Source organism: Oxyura jamaicensis, chromosome 1 (genome assembly GCF_011077185.1).
Source record: "Oxyura jamaicensis isolate SHBP4307 breed ruddy duck chromosome 1, BPBGC_Ojam_1.0, whole genome shotgun sequence".
Taxonomy (NCBI): domain Eukaryota; kingdom Metazoa; phylum Chordata; class Aves; order Anseriformes; family Anatidae; genus Oxyura; species Oxyura jamaicensis.
Window position 1 is genome coordinate 122920856 of NC_048893.1, and position 13587 is coordinate 122934442.

The following is a 13587-nucleotide window of genomic DNA, read 5'->3' on the forward strand; positions in this document are numbered from 1 at the left end:
AGGAAAATGTGAAAAACAACCCGTTAATAAACATTTTTTCTTCTTTGATAAAACAAAAAGGAAACTCCTGCAGTCTGTAGCTAGGACAGAACATTCTATTCATCCACTCATTAATGAAAAATAAATCACACCATGAAGTGCTGGAAAATAATTTTCCTGAATACACATGCATCTCTTTGAAGTATGAAGAAATAGCTGTGATGACCAAGCAAAATTACCTTTGCTTGATCAAATGGTTAGCAAGGTAGCAAATGCTGCAAAGGAATCTGAAAGGCAGAGTATTCAAAAGCGGTGGGAAGAAGATTAGTGGTGATGTGCAAAAGATTAACAGGACACATTTTTCAGTATTTTGATTGCTGGCCTGGACACATGGAACAACTCTGATTCTCCAGATGTCCACGTGCATTTTTCTGCAAATGTGTTTGCACCACAGCTTACTCAGGGACTCACTGGAGGAGGTGTATCTTCTTACTAAGATGTCCTGTTTGAAACACTTAATATGTACAGTTCCAGCTGTGGAAAGCAATGAAAATCACAACTGGAGTGTTGTAGTCAGTAACAGAGCCCTTTAGAGTGTCATTCATCAAAAGCCTGTGCTGTGCATGCATTTGTTATTTATTTAGTCAGACAAAAATATTATACCTCGATTCTTCCATGTAAACACAATGAGTATGATTTTGTTCAGTGCAGAATATGATCCTGAGTCTAATGGGACATATTATCAATGCAATGCCTGAGAGCTGCCAGAAAACCAAAGGACATGAACAAAATGACAGACAATCTCACTTCCACACAGGTACATTTGTATCTCTCAGTAGGTGTAAGTCACAAAAAGAGCCATTTATGTAATTACTTAAGCATATAGAAAATTATATTACTAGACTGTGCCAAAATTTTCACAGTTTTTAATATGTCCCTTTAACATGACAAAATGCTATCTTCCAGTTCCTCTCTCCTGCAATTTTGCTGTATTTTAACCAAAACTCCAAAAGCCATTGGCTAAATACAGGCTCTGGCTTCGTGTGTGAATCAAGTTTGTAAGATCTCAGTCTTGAAAGCAAGAGAAAGTAAGAGATCTAGCTATTTTCTTTACCAATAGACCTTTCTGTTATGGTCTGCTGTTTTGTTTTGTTTTGTTTTGTTTTGTTTTGTTTTGTTTTTTAGTGCTTCTAAAGACACAGAGGGTGGATGGGCAGTCCCTTAGACTCCTGTGGTCTGTAGGGAAAAAAAAAAAAAAAAAGGTCCTTTGGAGAATGACTCATCATCTGGAAACAGCATTTAAGACAGATGAGGTAAATTGCCCTCTGAATGTCCCTCTGTCTTCATGGACGGCAGAGGGGCAAGCTCAGCCTAGGTGCCCTGCTGACACAGCCAGCCTTGGATGAGGTGAACCCCACCCCAAAGGAAAATGTAAGCTGCTGCATGGCCAGAAGATGCTGAGGCATGTGCAGGTAAATCCCCTTCACAGTCATGCAACTGCCACTGGTAGCAGTGCAGAGACAAAGGGATGCTGGATACTTGGAGATGATGGCCCCTTGGAACAATAGGTCATGTACATTTATATAATAAACTGCTGATCTTCAGTGCTTTTTATCTGCAAGTAATTAAGAACAACAGCAATAATGCAGGAATCAGTAAAAATGTAAAATTGAGTTTCTAGCTGCTACTGGTCAGCACAAATCTCATGACATTTTGAATAGTAAGGCATTTGAAATACCACACACTTCACATACAATTCACAGCAAGAGTAATTAGGAAAAGTTTTCTGGCCTAATTTTGGCCAGAACAATTCCTTCTACCTAACTAGGTTTCTCTAGTAGGCTGCAGTACTTTCTGCTTCCTACCCAAGATTATGCTGTGGGGCAGATGATTACACTATTGCATTATTGCGCTGTGGGGTTGGCAGCTGCTGGGGAGGACCTTCACCTGCAAGATGCTGCCTGGACTTCTTTCACAGCTGGTGACCAGTGCACCACTTAAGCTGTCTAACTTCAGTGAGGTGTTGGGAAGATGAGCAAACAAGTGAAAAAAAAATGTACAGAATGTACAGGGACCGCCTGATCCTACACCTGCTGATGTTAGTGGGAGCTTGTATCAGAGCAAGGAGAGTACAAAGATCTATTGTAGTTAAGAGAAGGATTTCCCCTCTTTAAACACTCTGCAATAATGTATTTTTATAAGGTTCGGTTCATTTGCTGGAATATGCCCACCTCATTCCACTATTTGATGCATTGTTGAGGTGATTGTTGTCCAATCCTTTCGGTACTCAAGAGGCATTTGGACAATTCCCTCAATAATATACTCTGTATTGTGGTAAGCCCTGAAGTGGCCAGGCAGTCAAACTCAATTATCTTTGTAGGTCTCTTCCAATTCTTTTCTCTTCTCTTCTCTTCTCTGCTCTGCTTTGCTCTGCTACCTGCCCTGGAAAACAAGATGTTTTTCAGAAGGAATAATATATGGAGAAAGATGCAAAGTTCTAGCTAAATGTTCACACACTTCCACAGAAATGCCATGTATTACCCCCAGTCCTGGATCTCAGCTACCTGCCAAGACTGTCTTGGTTACATCTGACATGTCCAGGTGCTAGAAGTCTCGAGAACATTTTTGTGTTTTAAATCCTTTAAGTACCTCTATCACTGTATTTGTCTGAACAAATATTATAAAAGTTATCATATTAAAAAGTTATCCAATTTTTCATCAATATTTCATATACAGTGCAATGAACAACATTTGCTTTTCTGTATAAGTGCATTTGTTTCAGGATGTTGCCCTTCTTTCTTTGCCCTCCCATGTCATCTTATTAAGGTGCTTGTTAGGCCATGGGAGAAATCAATTTATAAAGCTAGGGACTGTGCATATGCTCTCTATTTGGAATTGGTAATCTCACAGATCTCACAATTTATAACTTGGAAAAAAGTCTACAATACACTTATGAGTATGGAGGATGTGTGGATGATTATTCTGGTGTTACTTAGCATAGATTCAGGGAAAGATGCACATAAGGTCACCATACAAGCAAGAAGCACAATATCTTGGTAAAGATCCTCCCCAAAACCCTCAGACTGAGCAACATATGTTAGAGCCATGCGGAAGACACACCCTGTACTCAGCTGCATGACAAGATGTTTTTACAAGCTGGAAATCAAAAGGCAGCAGCAAGCCAAAAGATTTGCCCTGCGGAAAGTGGGGCAGGGAGGAAGCTACCAGTGGCTGGTGGGAAGCCAGTGTGCTTTAACCATCATGCCCTGACTTGCTCCTCCGTGAGGGGAGGGCACCAACAAGGAGCTGCTGCTACTCAGGGGCTTCAGGAGGTAACAAGCATAGGCAGGACTGTATGCATAGATGTGTTCACTGATGTACATTGCTTTGTAACCAGCCAAGCCATGCTCCTAAACAGACCTTTGGTCAATTCAGTATCACAGCTGGCACTGATGTGTGAAATAGAAAGTGGAGGGCACATGCACAACACAAGTGGCGGCATCGGCCTCTTGCTTGAAGGAGTCTCATGCTGGAGACTGCAAAAGGGTCCATCTCCTACTCACAGACTGTGGCATTAGAGCAATCTTAACAGCTAGCATTTTGGGTTTGAAGTGTAGTTAAATAGAATTGGAAAAAAATCAAGTCTATTTTGAAGAGAATACTGATTTAGATGCTATTTTCTTTTTTATGTGGGCTGTGGGTATTGGACTTCTCTGAGTATAGCTTACTGATTCTCTATTAGAGATGCTGGGTTTTTGCATCTATTGCCACTAAAAGCAATTCTAAACACATAGGCTGAAACCCGTATTCTTATATACATTTTGCCTTACCATGAGACAGAAAATAAAAATAGGTGAAAATCAAGTCAATTGAAGCATATACTTGCTAGAAAGCAGTCATCATATTCATATAGCACCTGGAAGTAAAGGCCAGGCTCTTTGATTTTTCAAAATTCTTGAGCAAAGTATTCAGGTTTATATTGACAAGGTGATGAAAATTCCCATATACCACAAAGCAGTAAAAATTGATGCTTTCATAATATTGTGCCTAAAATACAGTTGTCCAGCAAAGAAAAAACAAGTATTGCTGCCTTTTGAAAGCAACAAATAGCTGCTTATAAAAATAGTTTTTCTATGGCTAGAATTCTACCCTATATTCTAGAGAAGATCATCCCATAGTTGAAATCCTGTTGAGTCAGTGTAAGGCTATTTGGCTGAATCAATACAAAATAACACTTGATACTGGAGATATTTGGGTGCTCAATTGCTCCTTTGTTCTTTGCATGTCTTGCAGCACTGACTGGTGAGGGTTCTTCTTTAAGAACCTGTGTGGTGAGAGGCACAGATAGAGCTAAGTGTTTGTCATTTATGCCCATCTGCTTGCACAGTAGCTCAGACATCTCTCAGAAAGTGACCCTGCAAATCTCTTCTATTTGGAAGAAAAATGATTTAGGGATAGTTAGGGCACAACCTTCCACTACTGTTGTATGAAGCTTCTTCCAGTGTGGTCATGATGGCACTTGCCTTCTCTGAGGGATTATTCCCCAGCTGTTAGCTGATCAACATTATTCCCTACTTTGAAAGAATATTGTAAAACAATCACATTTCCAAGAACATGTCAGTCTGTGCAAGCTTGTTGATAAATTATTGTTAAATATTAGCATAATATAAAAGGAGTGAGAAAAGAAGTTTCCTGCTTCGATTTTATTCTGTGCCACATTGCCTCTCTCTGAGATTGCTTCGAGCACACCTGCAAAACTCTGAGAAGAACATTAGAGCTATACCCTCTGGAACAGAGCCTCTGGGGAAAAAAAAAAAAAAAAAAAAAAAAAAAAAAAAAAAAACTACTGAAAAACAGTTGTACTTAGAATTAAAATTCTAAAAATATTTATAGTAATCTGTCTTCTCATCATAAGCTATAGGAAACCCTTAGGAAATGACAACATACTGTAGTACCTTGGGATGATGTTGATGATATATATATCTAATCTGGTGATGACAGATATATAGACTTACATAGATATATAGATAACATCTGATACCACAAAAGCTATTAAAACATCAAAAGAACCATTAGCTGAAGCCGACCCCAGACAAGATTCAGGTGATACTGGTCAGAAAGAGATGTTTTTAAAACACTGAGGCTTTGTTCCCCGTTGCTACCTATAGCACCAGGCTCTCACTTGGCCACCTGGTGCAAGGCCCTGGGTTTCCATCTGGTTCTCCACAGAGCATGGGTTATGAGGTTGAATAAACCATAAAAAATGCTTTCTTGAATGTCCTCATTGCTGGTAATCTTGACAAGGGCTTGGACATATCATTTGCCTCGTCCCTGCTGACACAGAAAAACTTGCCAAAACCAAACCAACTCCACAGGCTGCCTGCAGCTGGGAGCCTGCTGCCCACTGACCTCCTGCCTACAGTTGCTGTGAACACCCCAGCATGGCTCTGGTTTCAGTCAATATCCAGCACCAAGACTGATATGCCTAGACTTCAGTTTTCAAATCAGTTAATGAATTTACTAAGCCCCAGCTATGCCATAATTTGTGCTGACAGCTCTAGGGCATAGAAGGGGTGAGAGGACTGGAGAGGAAATGTGGGATGAACCCCAGCCTCGTGTAAGAGTGTTTGCTGCCAGAGCAATGTCTCAGTGCAGAGAGCTGAGCCTGATGTTAAGAAGCCATCCTCCAAGGAAAAGCCTATATTCCAGTTGTAGTGCTAGCAAATAAAATGCCCCATTTAGTCCTCAGCTCGTTTCACTTCTCCCCAGATGAAACAGAGCAAAATCACCAGCCAAAGTAGCTTCCTCAGGCACAGATCTGGCTTTAAAATGTGCAAGATTCCCTGAAGTCCACCAGGGAATTTGCTGTTGCTTTAGATTTTGCATGAAGCACTTGCATATGTTATAGCAGTAAGTGACAGAATAAAGCTCTAAGATAGGATAAATTGGTACCTATCTTTAAAAGTAAATAAATTGAAAATGACTTATTTACAGATAGACAAATAAATGTAAACTAAATAGGATGAGTTATCCTCAGTTCTGACAGATGTGGTTTGTTTTCAATAGCCATAAGCAACGAGTGTTAACAGGATGATCTTGAGGGACAACCCACTGTATCATAAACACAAATATACTCGACCTTCCTCACTCTGGTATGTTATGGAACATCTGGTAACATTACCTATGGCATTTTATGGCATTCATTCAGAACAGAATGAATTCAGTCACACCCTTTCCTCAGAATTTTTTTAGCTATTGTTCTCCTAGGCTGAAAATAGAAGGCAATGATGATAGGAATTGTTCAGAAAGACTGTAGGTGCATCATCTATCTCCCCTACTGATGCAACATCATGTAGCTGAGATCTGGAACAGTTCCCAGAGACAACACCAAGATAAATATTCACCATTTCATTTCCTTCTGTATTTCTCATTTCTCTTTTACTTTGTTTGTTTGTTTGTTTGTTTGTTTTTATTTCCTAACTGACCCATTACACCACTGAGAAACTGCTCTACTTGGAAGGTCAAACAAAGAAAAAAAGAAGTGAGGTTGAAGCCGTGATGCGGGGCTTACTGTACCAAGTATTGCCAAAATAACTCCTACTTTCAGCAATAGTTATATCCCATAGCACTGCCAGCCCCATAATTCAAGGCAGGATTTCCCTTCATCAAGACAGCTATTTTACCATTCCCCTTGAAAAATAGCTTCTCAACCTAAAATGGATTTACAGTAGGTCTACCCCACTGCAGATGCAAAGCTGGGCAATACAGATACAACATAATGGCTTCTTCATCATATTCTTCCCTACAACTGTGGTAGGTCAGTGCTCCAGCAACATCCACTTTATGATAAACCCCAGAAAAACCTTAATGAAGAGTGGTATTAAGCCTGGCATGTAAGTGAGAACTTGCCTAGTGGAGAGATTCAGGGCAAAGTAAGGGCAATATAAACTCACTGAAGATTTTAAAGGGATTTGCAGTACTGTTCTTTCCTGGCTGACCACAGCTTGGGTGCCAGTGCTCTCATGAACCAAGGCTAGCTGGTAATGCTATATCTCATCAGATAAAAATGTTAATTCAGCTTACTACCCAGCTGCCAGAACCAGCCCAGCCTGCTTTATCCTGGGGGTCAGACCAGGGTCTTTGTTTTCCTAATGACATCAAAACCTGAAAGAAAATAAGTCTTGTTCTAGTATCTGGACCCCATATCTTTAGCCTTTTAGATTAATTTAGCACCATATTAATAGATTATTTATTTATTTATTTATTTTCCACAAACATTGACCTGAAATAGCAAGAGCCTGTTTGTTCTGTGGGATTCTTTGGTTTTATGCTGAAAAGTTGTGCATTAAAGCACTCCCGATGAGGATATGGCAAAAAGTAAGCTGGAACTGCAGAGCGCTAATGGGTTTTCCTGTATGGTATTTTCCCTTGTTCCCTCATTGCACTGACAGCAAGGCATCCTTTCAGCACAAGTGATCCTGATGGCATCAGACCACCTGGGAACCCAGCCCTGCCCATACCTTCTCATCTGGCTAAACAAGATCTCCACTCTGCCCTGCTCTGCCCCTCTCTGCCAAGGAGGGCCGGATACTTTGGGAGCGGCTGAGCTGTCATACCACACGCCATCAGGACATTTCTTTGTGTCTCCTCATCCCAAGCTCTTGTCAGAATTGGCAGCCCTTACTAAATCCACTAGAAGGGCACTCAAAGGTGGTCTGACAGGGAAATGTGGATAACAGCAAACCTTATGTCACTCCCAGCTCTGTTCTTAGAGGAAATGTTGCTTCTTCCTGTGTGGCAGTATGCATCAAATAAACGTGAAGTCTACATATGTTTCAAAAAGAATGAGTATGCAGAATCCTATGCATCAATGGGAGGAGTATGAGAAAACAATTTTTTATTTGTGTTGTCTGTAACAAGTGATAATATTACCAATATTGTTATATCTTCTTAGCAAAGAAATCTTCATGGTTTCAGTTGCTTTCTAGGGTTAACTCAACCCATCTGCCATATCGCTACATCTTTTTGCTGGTAGTTAGTATGGTGGTATCATACGTAACACAACTGATTTGTACGTCAGAGGTTAGTGTTCCTGTGACAGTTTAATTTGCATTGCATACGCATGTGCAAAGAAGCTGATTTCCATGTCTTGATAGAGGAAATTAATGGTAGAAATGATAACAAATTGTCAGACTATGGTTCTGAATATTATGAATTAGAAATAAAAACTGTGGAAGAAGCTACTTTATGTTAATTTCAGTGAGCAGAGTGCCACCTTGTAAACTGCAGTCTTCATGCACAGCAGCCAGAGGGTTTCCGTAAATGCACTCTCACTCTACAGTATGCCCAAGGTGCAGCAATGATTATATTTTCTAAATTTCCTAAACTGCCATAGCAGTGCTTTTTAAAACATACTTCAAATAGGAAGGATTTCACTAATTCTTCAGCAGATACAAAATATAGATTCATAAAAGCCTGATTAAAACATAGAAATCACCACCACCAGCAACAACAACAAAAAATCATTCACTGGAAGCTTGCTTTATGTTACTGAATGAGATACTTTGAAAACCAATGGCTTTGGTTTATTTACACATTTTGTCACAATATAATTTTCTATTTTTCATGAAGACAGAAACAACATGATTCTTTTATTTATCTTTCCTTCAGCAATATTGAATGTTGTCACAGGAAGAATGAGTTACATCATTGGACTCTGCAGTGATTAATTCACTGAGGTTGCAGTGTTGCACTATACGGTGAAGACAGACATAGCCGCACCAAATAGGCAAAATCAAAATATTCAGTGAATCCCTCATTTTTCTTCAGTGTGTTTATTGATGCATTGAGTGTTTTAAATTTTGCAGCACAGGTCGCTGCTGCCTCCCTTTATATGGACTTCTGCATCTATTATATGCCAGTGTTAAGGTATCTTCTCTCTTGCACATAAAGTCTTGATAAGCATCACATAAATGCCTACATTTCACAAGAGTGACATAGCTTGTCCTTATACTCCACATATGGATGTCAGAAAACACCATGAACATAAGGGACTACAATGTTTCCATAGAAACTAATGTACTTCAGGCAGAAAAATGGAATGAGATTTATAAAATTATTTTAAAAGGAAAAGGTTAAAAATAAAAGAAAGGGCACCAAATCTTCTCACTTCTTCCACAAAACCCTTCAGCATTGCTCAGAAACCCTCAAAAAATGTTCCCTCCAGCCTTTTATATGGTTTCTTTTCAAAATTATAATTAGTTGACAGTAATGCCAGTGTCCTGGACAACTAAACTATTACCTTACTTATGTTGCTCTGTATCTCTGGCTAATAATGTGATCTGGATAGTGTTCTGGTTCCTGACATCATCACAAATGGTGTGAATGCCATACAACCATATGACATGCATGTGACACCACCTTAAGAGGTGTGCAGGGAGCTCATTGAGGGCCTGGGGCAGCTCCTGATGGAGGGCTAAGCCTCACCCTTCATGATGTGCCTTGTGTTGCTAATGTGAAAAGAGGAGGCATTTATGTGTCCCTCCCACCATAAATTTTCCAGAAAAAAAAAAAAAAAAAAAAAAAAAGGAGGTGCAGAACAGGCACAACTGCTCGTAAGCTTTCTGCTGCCTATGAGGACTCTCTGTGCACTGAAGGATGAAATTTTCTGGCCCAGCCCTTCCAAACCTGCAGCTGGGGGAAGATAGCCATGGCCACAGCCATCCCTTTCTGTGCCCACCAGTTGCTGCTACAGCTCGGGGCCTTGGTGCTCACGTGAGTCGGGAACATTTCGGTGGGAGGGCAGAGCGGTTGCCCCCGTTTCGGCACCAGTATGTCCGTTCCTTGGCAACACAGTGCTCAGGGTCCCACTGGATCAGCACTGCAGGGTGCTGCCCCCTCTGAAACTGCAGGACCTGCAGAAATGCACAGGCAAGGCTGAAAGTGTTAGAGAGAGTGAGCAGTGTTTTACGTATGTATTTTCCTTGAGGGATAGGGAAGGGTTTAGTCTCAGCCGGCACATTATCAAAACAGGTTTCCCAGCTCAGTCTCATTTCTGCTACAGACACAAGACAGATGTTGCTATACATTTTTCAGTAATTTTCCTATCCAGGTCTCTTGGTCTTCTTTCTATGACTCCTGCATAATTCAGGTTGCTTACAGTGGCTTAATATTTCTCTTTGATTTTTTATTTTTATTTTTATTTATTTTTTTGCCATCCTGACAAGGATGCTCTTACTCCACTGCTTTTTCAGTGGGACTCCCCAAACAGCAACTATGACAACAAAAACTGAAGCAAGGTCTCAGGGTACTATTATTAGTAACATTTTTTTTTTTTTTTTTTTCCCTAGGCTATTACCCATTAAAGGTGGGTGCCTTGCATTATTTGATAAGTGATACTGCTGCTTAAAAGAGTGGATGTGAGCTGTTTGGGGAAGGGAAAAGTAACTAACTACATAGTTATGAGGTGTCTGAATATCTCAGAGAATGGTGTGTTGGACAATAGAGACTTTTACGAATGTTCTCTCTTTAAATTAACTCAGGTTTATCACAAGTAAAAATAGTTCCTACCTGTCAGCCAGCAATTGCAGCTCAATTCCTAGAACAGCACAAACTGGAAAACAAACAAACAACAACAACAACAACAAAACAAAACAAACAAACAAACAAACAACAACAACAACAAAAAACAGCTGCCACCCTCTCTTGGTGGGATCAGCAGTAAGAGACTTGACACAGAGATTGAATTATTGCCTTGTTTTGGAAGCAGTCATTCCAGGTGAATACTGAAACACCCACATAAATTTGCAGCAAACAGCTAAATGGCCACTTATATTAGGGCTGGATCTATCCAAAGAGGGTGTAGGCACTGAAGCATGTAACTTTGGAAATTCTGGTGTCTCCAGTGTCTTCAGAACCCTGCTTTAGGTGCTCAGACCCTCAGCAGCATAGCAGTGAGCCCTCTGGATGTGCGTGTCCTGCCCTGCACTGTGGCGGGGACAGAGGTGTGTGATGGTTTTACTCGAGTGGGCAGCCGAGCTCCACCACAATTGCTCTCTCACTCCTCCCCTCCTCAAAGAGGAAGGGGGAGAAAAGACAACACACAGAGCTCGAGGTTTGAGATGAGAATGATTTAATTAAAGGGAAGGGGAATGGGACTCCATCCCAGACAGACCCAACACAACGTGCCGCAGTAGGACTGCAGCTTTCAAGCTACGGGTAGCATTGCAGCATTGCTGTGCTGTGTCTTAATCCCTTTGTGGAGCCAGTCTAAAATGTAAATGATCATGAGTTTCCATGTATCACAGCTTGGCATCTTTAAGAGTATTTCATCCACCAGCTCAGCCTGCCCATGGGCACAAACCCTTTGCTGGCTGAACTCTGCACGTTCTGGCTCTGTGCAGAGAGAACTGCCCCAGCACCAGCAGCTCCAGCTGCACCTTCCCGCTGCCCAGGCAGTGGTGGGATGTGTCTGAGCAAATCCAGTCATCTCCCAGCCTACCTCACCAGCAGCCCTCATGAGGCCTGCTCTAGCAAAACACTACCCTCCACTTTGACTGTAAGTTTGTGGTATTCCTCCTTCACCTCAACAGCATTGCTTATATGTTTGCCGGTGTGCATAAGCTTAAGCACTTTGTTAGATTAAATCTCTTTCTTTTTAAAATAAGGGGACCTATTAAACAGGCAGAGTAGGAAATGTTTACTGCAGCTTATTTAGCAGTGGAGGCAGAAAAGCCTCAAAAATGGGCAAGATACTATTTTAAGATAACATATATAGTTCAAACTTACAAAAGAGATGTTAGGGTTTGGATACTTCTGCTCATTTGGGACCTGTTTCAGAACATCTTGATAAACCTGGATCCTCAGAAAATGAAAGTCAACCACCCTTAAGAAATTGGGTTTTATCAAGACATTGAAATGGAGCATCTTTAATCACAGAATCACAGACTCACAGAATCATCTAAGTTGGAAGAAACCTTCAAGATCATCTAGTCCAACCTCTGACCTAACACTAAGAAGTCCTCCACTAAACCATATCACCATGGGCACAACTTTAGCCCATTTCCCCTCATCCTGTCACCAGGCATGTGGGAGAATAGACCAACTGCCACCTCACTACAGTCTCCTTTCAGGTACCTGTAGAGTGCAATAAGGTCACCCCTGAGCCTCCTCTTCTCCAGGCTGAACAAGCCCAGCTCCCTCAGCCACTCCTCGTAAGACTTGTTCTCCAGACCCTTCACCAGCTTCGTTGCCCTTCTCTGGACTTGCTTGAGCACCTCCATGTCCTTCTTGTAGCGAGGGCCCCAAAACTGAACACAGTACTCGAGGTGCAGCCTCACCAGAGTCAAGTACAGGGGGACAATCACCTGCCTAGTCCTGCTGGCCACACTGTTTCTTATACAAGCCAGGATGCTGCTGGCCTTCCCCCGGCAATTCTGAAAGCTTGCATATCATCTTCTTGAAGAGGATTGCACACAGCAATTTTGTGTAACCTGTCTGCCTTAGTTTCTGAAACACAAACTTGCACTTAAATCAAAGTTTTAATTTCCTTCACTGATTACTAGCTGCTTGTGGCAAAGCATCTATTGCCATACATGTACAAGAAGGCTTCAGAATACACTGGGTGCTGATATGGCCTTCAGTAAAAATGCCCTAACAAGCACTCTCATAAAGTCTTCATTTCCAGATAAACATATGTATAGCATAATCTAGAGGAAAAGTGGCAGGATTAACAGCTGGGGAAAAAGAGAGATTGTCTGGGAAGAGCATCTACAGACAATGAAGTTACACATCTCCAATCTCTGTCAGCAAAAGTGACAAGATAAAATGCTTGTACTATATCTAATTAAATATCACAGTTCCTAATAAACATATAAAAATACAAAATAGTGTGTTTCAGTGGTGGAGCTTACAATGTTATTAGAATGTACAATTACTGCAGCAGGAGAGCAACTTATATTATCCATAGACAGCAGCTGACTGTTAAATTGGCAGATTGGGCCCTACCAGTTGGCAAACAAACTAATTCTACCATATTTTTTTTCTGTATAGCATATAGCTAGAGGCTCTGAACGATATTCTGTTGCACTGCAGAGGCTGCAGAGCTAAGCTTTTGGAGCTGAAGCTTTTCAGGCATTTTTTCTGCTGGTTTTGAGAAAGATTTTGATGGCTGTGTTCATGCTGAGTAGTAGCACAGAGCTGCATATGGTCTCAGCAAGGATAATACACCAGTTTGGAAAGAAAAGCATCTCACACTAGACTCTTCTTGTGACAAGACACAGTGTTGTCCGTGGAGGGTAATGAACCTGCTTTTACAAAAAACAGTAGATGTCTGTTGGTGACCCACATTAGAAAAAAAGCTACTTTTCTATTGCTGAAGTCTTATTCCTAGTTCCCTCTTTGTGTGCAGTTATGTTATAATTACATCTCTTCACTGCAGTCTACAAACTTGTTAACAGCTGTGTACATCCTTCAGTTTTGATGAACTCCTTTTCTGTGACTTCTCCACAAGCATCTATTTTTCTCTGGTCTTTTGGCTACCTTACTCATGCCCATCTGCTAACATGGCAGGACGCTGCTTCCACATTGGACCTTTGCTCCAGCAGAGGC

At 41.1% G+C, this 13587-nt stretch overlaps 1 long non-coding RNA gene across 1 annotated transcript; it reads right to left on the reverse strand.

Annotated features, from left to right (window-relative positions):
* Positions 1–9637: 9637 nt before the first annotated feature.
* Positions 9638–11831, reverse strand: LOC118160213. The gene is made up of 3 exons (XR_004747357.1): positions 11767–11831; positions 10549–10591; positions 9638–9893 (listed from the first exon to the last, which is right to left on the reverse strand). It is a non-coding gene; the product is annotated as an uncharacterized LOC118160213 (long non-coding RNA).
* Positions 11832–13587: the final 1756 nt, after the last annotated feature.